We start from the raw sequence: 15968 nt of genomic DNA on the forward strand, positions 1-15968 counted from the left end.
TGAGCTCCCATTGAGATGCATTGGAACAGTACAGGAGGCTGAGGGCAGTGTAGGTGTGAGCAGACAATGACAATGACAGGGCTGCACTGTGAGGGCTGCTTGGCTCAATGAGAGTGTTCTGGAGTTAGATGAAAACAGAGCGAGGGGAGACAGGGAGAAGGTGAAGCTGAAACTCAGTTTTAGTTCAGGCCGTTCAGAAATTCACATGGTCCCAATGGGAACAGCCAGTTTTTAAGTGATACCTGCGGAGTATTTGTGAACAGTTTTTAAAGTAGTTTTCCTGAGGGCAGTTGAGAGTTAACCACATTGCTGTGGGTCTGGAGTCACATGTAGGCCAGACCAGGTGAGGATGACAGTTTCCTTCCCTACAGGACATTAGTGAACCAGATGGGTTTTCTAACAATTGACAATAGTTTCATGGTCATCACTCGCCTTTTCATTCTAGATTGTATTGGATTCCGATGCTGCCATCAGCCATGTTGGGATTCTAACCCTAATCCTCGGAACATTGCACATTTCAATCATCTGGCAGGAATACCATTAAGCCATTGCCTCCCTTTTTAGCAATGTTTAAAAGAATGTTCCATCATTCTACGTGTACAATGTGAGATAAAATACTGCAACGTCCATGTGTCGGCCTCTCCAAAAGGTCAATCAACAGAAATTTGTTTGGGGGCGAAATATTTCACTTTTTTTGGGGGAGGAGGGGGTTTAATAAACAAAAATGAATCGAAATAAAAATCTTATGCCACGGACATGTAATTTCTGAAGCCGGAGGGGGATCACAGAGACAGGAAGGGTTGTGGGGCCAGAGGGGGATTACAGAGACAGGGAGGGTTGTGGGGCCGGAGGGGGATTACAGAGACAGGGAGGGTGGTGAGGGAGGGGGATTACAGAGACAGGGAGGGTTGTGGGGCCAGAGGGGGATTACAGAGACAGGGAGGGTTGTGGGGCCGGAGGGGGATTACAGGGATTACAGAGACAGGGAGACAGAGACAGGGAGGGTTGTGGGGCCAGAGAGGGATTACAGAGACAGGGAGGGTGGTGAGGCCGGAGGGGGATTACAGAGACAGGGAGGGTGGTGAGGCCGGAGGGGGATTACAGAGACAGGGAGAGTTGTGAAGCCGGAGGGGGATTGTTGTCCTAACATCACTGTGGTGTACATGGACTGCAGCATTTCAGGGAGGCGGTTAACCACCACTTTCTCCAAGACAAGTAAAGGTGGCCAATAAATACTGGTCTGGGCAGCAAAGGCAACCCCCAGTGAATGAAACCAAGCAGTGACCTCTCTGAGCTGACTTGCTGTGAAGTTAAAAACCTCTCTGGAAATGTAGTGGGCAGAGAAGAGAAACAGTGACATTTCACAGCTGCCCTCAGAGAGACCTCACCCTTGGAAGTACTCAGAGCTGGGGATCAGCTCAGTGAGTTTCAGTCTCTTCAAACATCAATCTTAGTTGGTTTTATTTTATTAAATCTACAGTAGTGAGTAAGGTGAGGAGTTCTTTTTAATGTCTTACGGTCTCTTGATTAAATGTTTACGATATGAAACATAAGCATTAAGTTATTCTCGGGCAGTATTTTTCGAGCAGTAAGACTGTGCCTTTGTCTTGGTCTGTAGGTTGTTAAGGCAGAGAGATGGCCTGTTGTAGAGTGGCGTGCCGTTCCTGTCGGATGTGGGAGATTAGGGAGAGTTTCAATGATCCTGATGATTGTCTGCAGGAAATGTGATTGCAAATCCTATTGGAACGCATGGATTGGTGGAGGAGTGATTAAAGGCAGTGAGGAATTGACAGGAGCCGGGGGTGTGATCGGTGGCAGTCTGAGAATTGCAGGATACTGCAGATACAGTCAGGTAGATGGTTACCTCCAGGAAAGCTAGGAGGGGCAGGTAGGTACTGCAGGAGTCTCCTGTGGCTATCCCCATCTCAGACAAGTATACTGTTTTGGAAAATGTAGGTGGGAATAGACTTTCAGGGGAATGTAGCACTGACAGCCAAGTTACTGGTACTGAGACTGGCTTCTAACATAATGTGAGTTATATCAAGTTCCACATGATCGATGGTGATAGGGGACTCTCTAGTCAGGGGCACAGTCTGCCATTTCTGCTGCTGACCGTGAGACATCAGAATGGGGTGATGCCTCCCTGGTGCCAGTGTAAAGGATGTCTCTCAGAGGGAGCAGAATATTCTGCAAAGGGAAAATAACCAGTGGGAGGACATTGTACATTGGTACCAATGGCATAGGAAGGGGAAAGCATGGGGTCCTGAGGAGCAGGGAGATTTGCTAGTGCCACTCGGGAGGCATTAAACTAGTGAGGGAGTCGGGGTAATCCTAAAGAGATAGTGAGAAAAGAGGTGAGTCTGAGGCTGGTACTGTTCACCGGTCAGACTGTCAAGGCAGGCAAGAGCAAGTCCCAGAATGGGGTGGGACGGACCAGTTGCACTGCATTTATTTCAGTGCAAGAGACCTGACAGGTCAGGCAGGTGGGCTCAGGGTATGGTTTTGAACATAGCACTGGGATATTACAGCAATTACAGAGGCAGCACTCAGGGATGGGTAGGACTAGCAGCTTAATGTTCCAGGGTATAGATGCTATAGCAAGGATAGAAAGGGGGCAACAGAGCAGGGGGAGAGGTGTTTTTGATTAGAGATAACATTATAGCTGGGCTTCGGGAGGATATTCCTGGGAGTACATCCAGGCAAGTTATTTGGGTGGTACTGAGAAATAAGAAAGGGATGACCATCTTACTGGGATTGTATTATAGACTCTCTCCCAATAGTCAGCAGGGAATTGAGACACAATTTTACCGGGAGACCTCAGTTATCTGTAAGAATAATATGGTTGCAATGATAAAGGGTTTTAACTTTACCAACATGGCCTCGGAGTGCTGTAGTGTTAAGGGCTTGGATGGAAATGCATTTGTTCAGTGTATACGAGAACATTTCTGATTGAGTTTGTAGGATGTACCTACTAGAGAAGGAACAAAACCTGACCTGTTTTCTTTATTCATTCACAGGATGAGGCTGTCACTGGCTCGGCCAGCATTTCTTGCTGCGTTTACCCAGAGGGCAGTTAAGAGTCAACCACGTTGCTCTAGGTCTGGAGTCCCATGCAGACCAGACCAGGTAAGGATGGCATTTTCCTTCCCTAAAGGTCATGAGTGAACCACATGGGTTTTTCCAACAATTGACAATGGATTCCTTGTCGTCACTCGATTATTTTTTCCAGATATTTATTGAATTCACGTTCCCAAATCTGCCGTGATGGGATTCAAACCCGGGTCCCCAGAACGTTATCTGGGTCTCTGGATTAACTGTCTAGCGATAATTTCACTCCATCATCGCTGCCTCTTAGGAAATGAGGCAGGGTGAGTGACTGAGGTATCAGTGGGGCAGCACATCAGCACTAAAGACCCCACAGTATTGTGGCTCAGTGGTTAGTGCTGCTTCCTCAGCTCCAGGGACCTGGGTTTGATTCCAGCCTCGGGCGACTGTATGTGTTGGCACATTCTCCCCAGTGTCTGTGAGGGTTTCCTTCGGGTGTTCCAGTTTGCTCCCGCAGTCCAAAGATGTGTAGGTTAGTTGGATGAACCATGTTAAATTTCCCATAGTGTCCAGATGCAGTATATGAGGTTTTGGGATGTGCAGGCAAATCTCTGCCTGATGTGAAAAGATCGTTTTGAGGTCCTGGACAGAGCTCAGGGAGGTGTGGCTGAACGTTTTACATTTCCCGTGGCGGTAAGGGAAGGTCAAAGGTGTGGAGCATGAGTTGGTGAGAGGGTGTGGACCCAAGAAGGGAGTCGCAGAGGGAATGGTCTCTGCGGAACACAGATAGAGGTGGGGAGGGAAATATGTCTATGGTGGGGTCTGACTTTAGGTAGCAGAAATAAGAGGTTAATGTGCTATATCTGGAGAGTAGTGGGGTGGAAGGTGAAGATCGCAGGGTTATATTCTTTATTGTGGCTGGCGGGGTGGGGTAAAGGCGGAGGTGCGGGAAGTGGAGGGTATATGTTGGAGGGCATTGTTCAAAAAGTCGGAAGAAAATCTATGGTCCGTGAAGTAGGCCTTTCTGGGATGTCCTGGAATAGAATCCAAAGAGATGAAACAAATATATCACAGACAAAAGATTAACTGGACCAGACAATATGACCCCTTAAAGGTCAACATGGCTGCCTATGGAACCACAGGGGGTGTGAAATATATGCAAATATTTCACATCATTTTTACTGGAGAAGTATATGGAAGCTCGAGAGATTGGAGAAATAAACAGTGATAACTTGAAAAGTGTCCATGTTACAGAGGAGGTGGTACTGGATGTCTTAAATCACATCAAGGTGGATAAAGCCCTGGAACCTGATCAGGTGTATCCTGCAACTTCCTGGAAATCTAGGGAAGTGATTGTTGGGTCTCTCCTGAGGTATTTGTATCGTTGTTAGCAACAGGTGAGGTGCCATTATTTTAAAAAGGTGGTAAGGAGAGGCCATGGAACAAGAGAACAGTGAGCCTGAAGTCAGTGGCAGGCAAGTTGTTGGAAGGGATTCTGAGGGACAGATATCCATCTACTTAGAAAGGTAAGGAATGATCAGTGAGAGTCAATGTGGCTTTGTACATGCACAATTGTGTCTCACTAACTTGAGTGAGTGTTTTGAAGTGACAAAGAAAATTGATGAAGCCAGGCGGTGAATGTTGTTTATTTGGACATTCAACAAGGTTCCACAAAGCAGACTGGTTAGCAGGGTTCGATCACACGGAATGCAGGGGGAGTAACCATTACAAAAGTACCTTGAAGGTAGGAGACAGAGAATGACGGAGGGTTGCTTTGTGTACTGGAGGCCTGGGAGCAGTAATGTGCTTCAAGGATGTATATTGGGCCCTTAAATAAATGACTTGGATGTGAATATATGAGGTATGGTCAGTAGGTTTACAGAAGACACCAAAATTGGAGGTGTAGTGGACAGTGAAGAAGGTTAGTTCAGAATACAACAGGATCTTGATCATTGGAGCAAGGAATGGCAGACGGAGTTAAATTTAGATAAATGTGAGCTGTTGTATTTTGGAAAGGCAAATCTGGGCAGGACTTATACACTTAATGGTAACATTCTGGGGAGCGTTGCTGAACAAAGGGACCTTGGAATGCAGGTTCATAGTTCCCTGAAAGTAGAGTCACAGGGAGGCGGGGTAGTGAATGCAGCGTTTGGTACGCTCCCCCTTATTGGTCATTGCATTGAATGCAGCTGTTGTGACGTCATATTGTGGCTGGACAGGGCACTGATTAAGGCCCTTCTGGAATTCTGTTTTCAGTTCCAATCTCCCTGTTCTTGGAATAATATTGAGAAACTTGAAAGGGTTAAGAAAACGTTTGCAAGGACTTTGCCAGGGTTGGACGGTTTGAGCTATTGGGAAAGGCTGAATAGGCTGGGACTATTTTCCCTGGAGAGTTGGAGGCTGAGAGGTGATCTTATAAAATCATGAAGGGCAAGGATAAGGTGAGCAGTCAGGGACTTCTTCCCAAGTTCGGTGGGTCCAGAACTAGAGGGTGAAAAATGAGGTCTGCAGATGCTGGAGATCACAGCTGAAAATGCGTTGCTGGTTAAAGCACAGCAGGTCAGGCAGCATCTCAGGAACAGGAAATTCGACGTTTCGAGCATAAGCCCTTCTTCAGGAATGGGAGAGAGTTTGCCAAGCAGGCTAAGATAAAAGGTAGGGAAGAGGGACTTGGGGGAGGGGCGATGGAGGTGGGATAGGTGGAAGGAGGTAGGCAGGTGTTGAGGAAGGAGATGTGGCTGTGGTAACGAGTCTGTTTGAGAACGTGGCTGGGGGGGCGGGGGGGCGGGGGGGGGGTGCAGTGAGAGAGAGACTCACTGAAATCCTTGTAGAGGGAGGAAGAGAGCTTCTTCAAGGAAGGCATCCTTGCAAGAGGATTCGCAGTAGGTTAAACTCGAAGATTTTCACGAGGGGTGTGGAAAAGGTGAGCAGCTGGGGTCCTATTTCCTCAGGTTAGGTGGGTCCAAAACTAGAGCACATGGTTTTAAGTTGAGAGGGCAAAGCTTTAAAAGGGATCTAACTGGCAACGTTTTCAAGCTGAGTGTGGTGTGTGTATGGGAGGAGCTACCAGATGAAATAGTGGAGGCTGATAAAATCACAACATTTAATAGGCTTCCAATTGGGTACACGAATAGGAAGGGTTTTGATGGATGCAGGCCAATAGATGGTAAATGGGAATCCATTAGTTTAGGATTCCTTGTTGGCACGGACGAATTGGAACGAAGGTCTGTTTCTTTGATGTTAATAAATTAAGATGCATTCCTGTCTTTTGTGGAGAGCTCGCTGAAGCACAAATAATTAACCTTGGAGCTGAGAAGGTGAAGCAGTGATTTCGATCTGGTGCAGATTTGATTCCAAAGTTTTGAATTTGCAGAGAGAGAGGAATTGTTAACACTGTCACAATTTTTAGTAACTACTTTCAAGTAATTGGCAAATAATACAAGGTGAAAATGTGAACACTATTTTACTCAGTAAGTTCTAAGCATCTGGAACAGTCTGAACAACACAGATTCAGCAGGCATTCTCGAAAAGACTTGGAATTTTACTTTTTAAGGAAAGATTTGGGGGATATGGGCACATGGGAGGGGACTTGGGACAGATTTGCAGCATCTCCAGAGGGGGAAGAGTACAACCCCAATGGGCTGAATAGCCCCCAGGCCCTGTGCTCTGTGATACTGCCCCATTCACTGCGAATGATGAAGCTCATCCCAGGGCAGGGAGAGGGATTAGCCCTCCACTCTCATGACAATTGTGCCCGGCTGATTGACGGCAGCTCCAGACCAATGGGAGGAGAGTCTGTGTGGTCCTGCAGCCAATGGGAGTGAATGAGGGGTGTGGCCAGCAATACGACACCTGTCCATGAGCTGTGCAGGTGCAGTGTCACTGGGTGGGGGTGGGAGAGACAGCAGAGTCTGGGACAGAGGCTGTAGGACATGAATTACAAACTCCCGGTAAATTAAAACCAAAAGAACTGTGAAAGATGTAAATTAAAAACAACAACCAGGAGGTTCTGGAAAAGATCTGGCAGCATCTGTGAAGAGAAATCAGAGTTAAAGTTTAAGATCCGATGATCCTTCCACAGAACTGATGTTACTGAGAAAAAAAAGTCAGTTTATTTGCAGAAGATAGTGTGGGGAGAGGATAAAAGGAGTAAAGGATAGGTGTGGATAGAGTGAGAAGGACAGTTGGATAAAGGATAATGATCTGGCTGGGGGAGGGTGACTAGCTGTTCGTGGAGATTGTTAGTGGCTAACCATAGGTAGTGTGTAATGGCAGGCTGTTAGAACAAGGCCTGGTGTGTGGGGTAGGGGGCTACGACATGAGGTTGTTAACCACTAACTGTCTCCGTTGTAAGCTGTTGTCCACCTATATCACTCCACGATTGGAGCTGCTGAGGACACAAACCTTTGGAATATCCTCCCGAACCCCCTCTCTCTGCCTTAAAGATGTATCTAAAAATCGTTCTCTTTAATCAACGTTTCCATCATCCGTGAAGCATTTTAGGAGATTTGTCAATGTGAAAGGCTCCATACAATGCAGGTAGTTGTTGTTACTGTCTGACATCAGGAGAAACAGGGATGAGCCCTCTCTCTCTCTCTCTCACACCTGATGAACAGCAGCAAAAGCAGGACGCACTGAGCATGCTCCAGCCCACAATGGGCCTCGGATTATTGATGTCAGTGGGGGAACGGGGGCTAGAGGTGCTAGTTGTTCCTTCAACCAATCGGAGTGAATGAGGGGCGGGACGATACTTTACCACGTGATAAACTTCACTGACAGCACAGTGTTGTTGTGACCAAGGCATTGGAAATGAATGAAGGTGCAGGGCAGGGGAAAGGAAAGTCATATTGACCAGGAAGGGAAGGAAATTTTCACGGTATGGAATGAGAGGTTTTACAGAACTTAGTGTACATTGTACAACACAAATTTGAAAATCCAAATTCTGTACCATTTTCCCTCCCTATTATGCATTTTACACTCCCTGAAATATCAACTGTGTGTTTCTCTCTCCACAGATACCAGTGATCAGTGCCAAAGCCCCATTGCCTGTGGAGAAGGTGATGTTTGACTTCCTGTACAGCTGCAGTTCGTGTGGTGAAGGTGCTCCCACAATGTGGTTGGGTAAGTGCTGTTATAGATTATTCACTCAGCGACAGTGAAGAGTTGACAATGTATGTGCAAATCAACAACAGTTTGTTTGTTTTTATCATGTTTACAATTCCACAGAAATACTATTGAGAGCTTCTGACACAGATGGGGATATTAGGTCAGGTGATCAAAAGAATTGCCAAATAAACAGGTTTTCAGGAATACCTTAAAGGAGGAAAGCAGGTCTGAGAGGGTGATGGTGGGAATTCCAGACCGTGTTGCCTTGGCAACAGTAGAAACAGCCAGACAGGTGAAGCAATGAATAAACACATCGTTGGGAGTCTGAAAGGAAATGAGTTGTCGGGATCTCACAGGTTGTGTGGTGCAGGGAGACAGGGATGTTCACAGCCAGGAATTACATCAAGGGTCAGAATTTTAAATTGTTGCTTGTTGATGGATCAACAAGTTTTGGTGCAAGTGAGCACTTGGACAGTAGGGTTTTAGATACTCTTGAGATTGCATGTACGTTGAATGTGGGAGGCTGGCCAAGAGTGTGTTTTATAACGAAGTCTGGAGATAACACAGGGATGGACGAGTATTTCAGTAAATGAGCTGAGACTAGGGTGGGGTTGGGTGACGTCACTAATGTAGAAATAGTGTTTTTGGAGTTGGGCTGCGCCTCCTCCTCATCACTCCCCCTCACCAAATCACAGATATAGTTCCTTGTTCTATCTGTCTGTCTTTTCTGGTTATGTCCTTCTCTCCCATTCTGCTACAAACTAATATTTGATCCCACCGTTGTTGCAAACACCTCCTCCATCCCGACTCTCTCTTTCCTTTCTGAATTCCTTGGATTTGGTGTCCCTCCTTAGTCTCTCCTGTATCTCACCTATATATTGCCAGGAGGTGACATCGTCCAATAAGCACCGTGGTAGGTTTCACACGTACACTGACAATGCCCAGCTCTCCCTCCCCATCATCCCTCTCCATGACTCAATTATCAAACTTGCTCATCACACTCCCACTACGCGATTGGCTGCAGTTTCCTCCAATGAAACATTGTGGTGGTTAAACTCATAGCCTTCAGTTGCTATTACAAATTACTTTCCCTTACTGCTGAGCCCCCATCCTCTCCCTGGGAACCATACTCTTCACAATATTGCTGTCATATCTGTAACCCCAAGGTGACCTTCTGATCAGACATCTACACAATCACAAACACCAGGAATTCCAATCTCTAAACCTCACCCCAGCTCCATTGCTACTGCAAACCCTGACCCGTGTCGGTGTTGCCTTAAAATTGACGAATCTAAAACAGAATCCGTGATTCCGTGACTGACCCAGAATCTGGTTCCAGACTCCCTCAAGATGGGAAACATCCTCTCAGTATTGACCCTGTCGAACTCCTTAAGAATCCTCCATGTTACAATGAGGTCCCCTCTCATTGTTCCCAAATCCAGTGAGTGGAGTCCCAACTACTTCAGCCTTTTATTAAAAGATAATCCCTGCAAACCAGGGTTCATCCCAGTCAGGTTTCTGTGAAATGCCTCTGATTTGGTTCTTAGTCCGCAGACAAGAGCTAGGAAACTGAAATCAAAGGGAGGAGAGAGTGTGAGAACGGGGTGTGGAGGAAAGGAGTGAGGAGATTGGTTTGGATTTCAGTTCACAGAAGAAAGAAATTGTTAGACTGAGAGTTAAAACTTTGGGAAACATGAAACTACAATTTAATACTATAATTGTCTTACAAAGATCCATCCTGTATTAATATGGTGAGTTGTTTCTCAGTTGTAGGGTACTGAAAGGGTGGATTTGTGAATGAGAAATTCAAATTGAACTTCCTGTTCAGATCTGATAGTTACTTGATCCGTGCCAATCTCAATATTCATTGGCCTTTGCATGTGGAAGGAAAGACGTGTATTCTGTCCATGGGCGAATATTCCAAATCTCAGTGTGACTGAAAAAAATACTGAGGTACAGCCAAGTCCATGTTAGTGTGGTGACTGTGGAGAAAGAGTTTTTGTTTTTGAAAGTCTGAAAAATCATGGCACATCTTCCAGGAACAATTAAGCCACAGCTTTGCTTTGTAGAAGGACAAGTCTTTAATTAACCATGCAACCAGAAAGACACAAGGATACCTGCACCATGGGAAACACTATGAAAACGGGATTGTTGTAAAGGAGTTCATTCTCGATCATGGATTGTAATCCATTGGCGTTGTCACGTTGGTTCCTGCGCCGTGCGGAAAGACTGGAAATATGATGAATGCAGTGTAGGTTTCAGTTATTAAACTGTAAAAGGTGCAGAACAATTTAAAAGGATGTTGTCAGGGCTCAGGGGTCTGAGTTATAGGGAGAGGTTGGACAAGCGAGGATTGTTTTGTTTAGAGCAGAGGAAACTGTGTGGGTACTGTTCAAGAAGTGTATAAGATCATGAGGGGCATGGGTAAGGTGAATGCATTCAGTCTTTTTCCCAGGGAATCAAGGACTGGAGGGCATCAGTTGACGGTTAGAGGGGAAAGAATGAAAGGGAAGCTGAGGGGCAACTGTTTTACACAGAGGGTGGTATGTATATGGAATGAGCTGCCAGTGGAAGTGGTTGAGGTGGGTACACACAACAGGTAAAAGACATTTGGACAAATACATGGATAGGAAAGGGTCAGAAGCAGATGGGCCAAGTGCAGGGAAATGGGGTTAGTGTGGATGGACATTCTGGTCGGCATGGGCCAGTTTGGGCCAAATGGCCTATCTCTGCTGCAGGACTCTGACTCCAAGTATATTTACTATTTCTCCCGCTATCTCTGGTAGCACCCTGGGATGTATTCCATCAGGGCAAAGAGACTTGTCTACCTTTAGCTCCATTAGCTTGCCCAGCTCTAACTCTTTCGTGATAATGGTTGTTTCTAGGTCCTCACCTTCCTCAGTCTCCTTATCAATTACTGGCATGTTCTTCGTATCCACCACTGTGAAGACTGACTGCTGTGTACTCATATTCCTAAACCCTGCTGGATAGGAATAACTAGGTACAGAACTGAGAGGTCTTCTTTGTGTCTTTATTGATGAGACATGGCAGTTACCTGGATAGTGTACATGCAAAACACCTATCCAATGTAAAGCTCCCATTCTTATACCTTTTGTGGTTTGGGACTTTGAATAGAGACTCTCTCTCAGTATTATCTCCATGGCAACGGTCAGTTAGAAAGTCTAGTTCAGTTTCGCACTTTGTGGTTAAAGCATACGCCCTTGTGGCTCCCTCAAGTATCTGACAGGCACTTCAGTTTCAGTGGGGATGTCTATCAGGATTCTGATATTGAGGAGCTTGTGTTGGGGTGGGGCGGACAAACTTATAAACCACACAACACCAGGTTATAGTTCAACAGGTTTATTTGGAAGCACAAGCTTTTGGAGTGTGCTGTGATTTTTAACTTGATCAGGATTATCTCTATGTTAACAGTTAAGTGCTTCAACAATGAGAGGCCGCATTTTCCCACACAATAGGTTCCCCTCTCACAGTGTAAACTGCTATTCTGGCTCTGGGGATACTCATCACTTTTCTCCCCCAATCCCATCTAGCTTTCTGTTGATCTTTAAAGTTTCTCTAATCTCCTAGTTTCTCCTTGGTCTTTGCCAATTTGTATGCCTTCTATTTCAATTTGATAGACTCCCTTATTTCCTGAGCCACTCATGGCAGATTACTCCTTTTCCTACAGTCCTTCCTTTTCACTGATATATACTTTTGCTGAGCACTTCGAAAAATTCCCCCGTTGTCCGTCAACTTTCCCACGGTAAAGTCTTTGCTTCCAGTCTACATTAGCCAACTCCTGCCTCATCCTATTGTAGTCTCCTTTGTTTAAGCACTGGATCTTGGATTGGATTTAATCTTCCAGCTTTCCAGCTGTGTTCTAAGTTCAACCAGATTTATCAGAAGTCTTTTATCAGATTACGAGGTGAGGCGAAGTTTCCTGGATGTTTTGCGTTTCATTGTCAAGGACCTTGGCTTTATATTAAGTATAGGATAGATATTCACAACAGAGTATTCTGGACGGTGTGAATGTCCTCACAGTCTAAAACCATAAATCACTGTCTCCCCTCAGTTTAAAATTGCAAAATCATTATCTCCCACATGCTTCCTCACTATCTAAGTTTGGAACACTAATTCACCTGACTATCCTGCCTTTTCCGAAAATCTCCTTTGGTGAAGGTGGTGAGTTTTGGATTCAGCTTTCCAGTTATTACCGTACGAAGATGAGCACTGGGCACAGGAGAGGCAATGCAGCCCTTCGAACCAGCCCCACCATTTAATACGGTGATGATTGAGCTCACCTCGGTCTCAGCTGGATTTTCCCACCTGCTCTCTCTCACCCTTCATTTCATTGTAAATTCAACATCTGTATCTCTTCACTAAATCTGCTCATTGTCCTGGCATCCACCGCATTTTGAAGAGGGAATGCCACAAATTTGCAACACATTGAGACAAGTACATTCTTCTTCATGAGAATAGAATAGAGTCCCTATTGTGCAGAAACAGGGTATTCATCCATCGAGTCCACACCAACCTATGATGAGCATCCCATTCAGACCCACCCTGTCCCTGTAACTCTGCATTTCCCATGGCTAATGGCCTAACCGGCACATACATGGACACTGTGGGCAATTTAGCATAGGCAATCCACCTAACCTACACATCTTTGGACTGTGGGAGGAAGCTTGAGCACCCTAGGAAACCCACGCAGACACTGTGAGAACGTGTAAACTCCACACAGTCGCATCTGGCTGAAATAAAACCTGGGTCCCTGACGCTGTGTGGCAGCAGTGCTCACCACTCAGTTACCTTTCAGTCTCAATTGCCAGTTTCAGTCCATGAAGCAGCCAGTTACATGCCAGTGAATTGAATTCTAACAGCAGCATTGCCCTAGTAGGAGAGATTGAGGAGCTTGAAGCTGTCTTCTCTGGAGTATCTAAACATGAAACACTTCAAATGAACAAAATCGTCAAGAGCTCGATAGGATAGATACAAGAAGGATGTGCTCCTAGGCGGGTGTGCCTGGAATAAAATAAGCACTAACTACAGTATCTTTACCCAGCATCCCCTTTAGCTACATAAATGTTGAAGATTTATTTGCTGCTCTAATTCCACTCTCTTGATCACTCCCATTTTTAACTGCTGTAATGTTGATGACTGTGCAAATGTATAAAATTTAATTTAATCCATCCCAAAGCCTCTCAGTACCTGTGTCTCACTTGTGTTCACCGAGACACTCATTCAATCTGACCTCTTTACAAACCCTGCGCTGATATTTCCTTAGAGGGCTCAGAATTAAGTATTCACAGAATTGTTACTGTACAAAAGGAGGCTGATTGGCTCATCAGCTCTCCAAAGGATCACCTCACTTTACCCCATAAACATTCCAATAACACCAGCGAGTTCACAACTACCCACAGCGATTGGATTTGTTTTGTTTGTTCGTGGGATGACGGCATCACTTGCTGGGGCAGCATTTGTCATCCATTCTAACTGCCCAGGAGATGGTTCAGATTGTTAACTCAGACAAAAAGACAGAAAGAAAGATGCACATTTAGATCGCACCTTTGATGACCTGGGGCAATGAAACATGCTTCAAATCCAATGATTTCAACCTCAAATCTCTGAAAATACAGACACAAAGCTTCCTACTTGTACCAGGCGTCTCTCCAGCATCCTTTATTGAGAAGAGAGTTTTGAGCTGTGTACCCGTTCCTGGTGATTGTAACCTCTGTGTCCTTGTAAGATGTATGACTGAACCTTTATTTTCCTGTTCCCTGTGAGCGACATCAGCAGCAGAAACAGGGCCTGACCTGTGCGGGTTTCGGTTGGAGTATTTGTATTGACAAATTCATTCTCACCCTCACATACAGTGTGAAATTGCTGTAAAACAGAAGGAAAGGATTGAGTGAGAACCAACAGAAACACAAAGGCAGTGTGTGTACCTGAGCTGAATGAACCTGGCATGAGGAAAACGTGTCGACAATCACAACTAGTTAGAATCACAGAATCCCTGAGGCGCACAAAGAAACTATTTGGTCCATCGAGTCTGCAATGACCCTACCTCCATAACCCCACATTTTCCATGGTTAGCCCAACCCACCTAACCTACACACTACAGGCCCTGTTAGCACGGCCAATCCAGCAAACCTGCACATCTGTGGGAGGGTCACATATTATGTCTAAGTGCTCAGGATTGTGGATGAAGGCTCACAAATACTTGACTCTGACACAAATGCTCTTTTTTTTCAAAATAAAATCTGGGGGAAACTGCAACCAGAAAGATTTCTGATTATCTCATGAGGAAGAAAATTCAAAACTCGTGCCATTGACCCAGGGGGCGCAGTGAAAGTTAGAGGTCTGGGAACCATCAGAAATGTAACAGGTTGTGAGCAAGGTGGGAGTGAGACAAGGACAAAAAGACAGTCTGTCACTCGGGGGAAGGCAGGAGAGATTAAACAGCAGAAATGGTAGTCCCTCAAGGCCACGGGGAATGGAGTTAGGGCTGGGAAAGAAACAAGGAAACAAGTTGAGCAGCTGCCAAAGAAATACATTGAAAAAAAAACAGATTATAACAACATAGAGGGCAGAGTACACAGTCTGAAATTGTTGCTGTCATTGGTGAGTACAGAACGCTGTAAAGCCTGGATCGTTCTATTACAGCCAACACATACAGGATGGACCAAGTAGCCTCGATCTGTGCTGGAACTTACTGACAAATTTAGTCTGACGTTTGGAATTCAGGTTGGATGATATTCATAAATTCTCAAATTGGACTTGAGTTTAATATTCTGGAGAAACGTCAAATAAATCACAATGATCCCATTCTGCAGACTTTAGTCCATAGCCCTGCATGTTCCAGCGTTTCAGTTACATCCATGTCCTTTTATTGTAAGGTGATGCTGGCTACTGCCTCTGCCAGCCCATCAGTGAGTTCCTGCCCCCCCACCATCCACTCCCCTTTATCTGAGAATTAGTTTCAATCTAAAACCTCCAGTTTCTGACCTCTCTGTTATGAATAGCTCCTTCCTATTCACTCGATCTGGATTCCTCAGCATCTTATCACTTCAATTAAATCTCAGCTCATCCTCCTCGGAAAACATCCCCAACTTATCCAACCTTTCCTCAGAGCAGACATTCTCCAATCATGGAAACATTCTGATCAATCTCCTCTGTACCCTCTCTGGTGAGAACACATCAACGTGGGGACTCGGAGTGAGTGCAGTACCTTAACCATGGATTAACTCGTGCTCCTGACATTTCCAGTGTCACCTCCGTGTTCTTGTGGTTGTCGCTGATACAAGAAGTGTCCTGGTTTTCCCACATGGAACTGGATGTGCACTCTATGGGGCTGGGATTCCCTACCATTTGTTAACTAATCCTAAATTAACTTCAGATTAAAACAAGATTATCAGTTACCCAACAATCAACTTCTTCCATTATTCTCAAGTCACCTTACTTTTTAAAAAATTATTACTATCTAAACACAACAGGCTTTAATTTGCTGAACAAGTATTCAGGTATCTTCTCTGTTAGAATCACTTAAAGATTATAACCTTCAGCTACATTTGGTGAATTGAACACTGATTGTAAATATATGAATATCAAATGGATTTGAGTTTGATGATAATTAATCTAGTCTGACATTCATGTTGATTAATATCAATATAAACAGCAATGGGGTTGATTCATACCTGCCCTCTGGGCAATTAGGGATGGGCAGGAAATGCTTCCCGGGCCAGCGATACCCTCATCCTGTGAATGAATAAAGGCAATTAAAAGTCTCTACCCAGTGTGAATCTGTACATGTTCAACAC

General features: G+C 45.1%; 1 long non-coding RNA gene across 2 annotated transcripts in view; it reads left to right on the plus strand.

The window, feature by feature from the left end:
* Nucleotides 1–3023: 3023 nt before the first annotated feature.
* LOC132810184 (uncharacterized) overlaps nucleotides 3024–15968 on the plus strand; it is a 28320-nt gene continuing 15375 nt past the window's right edge. The window contains exons 1-2 of one of the 2 annotated variants that reach the window (XR_009642780.1): nucleotides 3024–3126; nucleotides 8061–8166. This is a non-coding gene — a long non-coding RNA (uncharacterized LOC132810184). Of the gene's footprint in view, nucleotides 3127–7843; nucleotides 7922–8060; nucleotides 8167–15968 lie in introns of those variants that run through there. The other variant, XR_009642781.1, reaches the window with a different exon arrangement.

Source organism: Hemiscyllium ocellatum, unplaced genomic scaffold (assembly GCF_020745735.1).
Source record: "Hemiscyllium ocellatum isolate sHemOce1 unplaced genomic scaffold, sHemOce1.pat.X.cur. scaffold_1570_pat_ctg1, whole genome shotgun sequence".
In the NCBI taxonomy this organism is placed as follows: domain Eukaryota; kingdom Metazoa; phylum Chordata; class Chondrichthyes; order Orectolobiformes; family Hemiscylliidae; genus Hemiscyllium; species Hemiscyllium ocellatum.